This window comes from Sinocyclocheilus grahami, unplaced genomic scaffold, assembly GCF_001515645.1.
Source record: "Sinocyclocheilus grahami isolate Dianchi unplaced genomic scaffold, SAMN03320097.WGS_v1.1 scaffold809.1, whole genome shotgun sequence".
NCBI lineage: Eukaryota > Metazoa > Chordata > Actinopteri > Cypriniformes > Cyprinidae > Sinocyclocheilus > Sinocyclocheilus grahami.
In genome coordinates, this window is record NW_015505988.1 from 758,302 (window position 1) to 760,280 (window position 1,979).

A 1,979-nucleotide genomic window follows, 5' to 3' on the forward strand; every position below is an offset into this window, starting at 1 on the left:
AACCAGTTTGAGTCAGAGAATCCCGGTGAATGGAAAGTCAAGGCCGAAGCCTGGCACGAACTTAGCGGGTTGCAGAAGCGTTCTGCTCATATCCTCATTTTCTCAGAATCTAACCAAACCGCAGACTGGAGGTGGGTCACTGATGTGAGTCCTTTAAGGCCTGACAAGATTCACGCCTTTCAGGATGAGCTTGTCCAATGAGAAAGGCTGAAATTCCAAGTGGGAGTTTGGAAATACTGGGGAGTTTTATGACCCTTTGTGTGAAAGCATGGTAATTTGCATATGGAACTTGAATCGAAATTACTAAAGATTCTCAGAAACACTAATATATTGCCTATGTACCAACATATAATATACACTCTCGTTTAGATCATCAGAAGACAAATTCATAGATACTAAACATGGTAGGATTACATATAGGTAAGATGACAGGAACGAGTGGTTCCATCATAAGCCTGCATAAAACAGTATACAATATAAAGGACAATATACAAGGACAGTAACAACATACAGCATGATCTGAAGTATATGTGTGTTCATTCAAAGAAAGGTTTTCTTATGAATTAATTAGAGAAGAGTCCATTTTTACTGTGCATTGTGTCTTTCCTATGGAAAATGTAGTGAGTTTCTCTACCCACATTCCTTTGGGCAATAAAACCAGTGATATCAGTATTGGTTGCCATGGAATCAGAGGCCTGTTCGTTCGCAGATATCCTGGCACCCAGCATGTTTATTGGGTGAGGGGTCTGTGATTATTTGTTAATCTAATTAATAATTGATTTGTTAAATCAAATGAAAAATGGTGTGTCTGATTGGTCCAGATGTTACAAATCTCCCCTTTCGGAGCGATATCAAAGGTACAGAACAATCAAACACACACCTGCCACTCACGGCTGGGAGACAGTGGTGGCTCTCTGGCTGTTGGTGCCTCCATGAGTGGTTGTGGTGCCGTGGTGGATGCTGTCAAGTGGTGCAATGTGGTGATGTAGGCTCTAGCAAGGTGTGGGTCCTCGAGCTTATGCAGCAGGTGTCGAGGCTGTGTCACATGTAATCCTGAAGTGAGTTGGTCTGGGTAAGATGGTTGTTTGTCGATGTTGTTAGCCAGTAGGCTATCCATGGTAACCGCGATGTGGAACAGTCGGGTTAGACTCTCACTGGTGAGAGTGCGGGTGGTTCCAGGGATTGCAGGGAACTGTTATGGAGATTCTGTAGTGTGCAGAGAATTTCAGACTGACCTAGTGATGATGGCAGGAGAGCAGCAGGTGGTTGTTAGCCCTCGGTTTTGCTCGAACGTCACTAGAAATATGATGTTAACGGTGTCGCTTTGCTCTTGTGGCGGCACTGACTGGAGCGTGCCTGAGTTGTGTTGGTAGAGGTTTCGCTGTTGGGCATGTGGGCCCATTGCTCCATCCAACGTTGTCTGGCTGCTTCTGGGGTGTCGACCGGTTTCAAGTGATGCTCCTCCCTTGGAGGGGTCTGATGCTGTGTTGCGTCAGGCAAGGAGTCAGAAGTTTGTACTTCTCAGTACTCCTTAGTTGAGTTTTATTCAAGGAGCTCTTTTGCAAGTGTCAGCAGCTCCTGTAACTCAGAAGTAGGTGTGTCCAGCTGTCCTTGTGTAGCCTCCGTTCGGCACCTGTGTGAAGGGTGTTGATGAGGATGTTGTGGTGAACTGCTATTGGACATACCGTGGTGTTTGCAGGATGAGGAAGCCCTTTTCCATGGCTTCTCCCAGTGGTTGGTCTGGAACCTGGGTCTGTTGCCATGGTGATGGCTCTGTCCTCTTCTGGCTAGGGGCTTTCTGTAGAAGGGTTTTGCATTGTGGCAATGCTGGGTGCCTTCTGGTGCCCACTTTGGATTCTGAGTTGTGAAGTTCAGAATAAGTGGGGTCTTAAAAACACCTTTAGTGGGGGCCTTGTGCTTGTTAAAGGCCTTCTGTGTCAAGTCACACAGTTGTTGAATAGGCATTGTGCGGCAGGCTA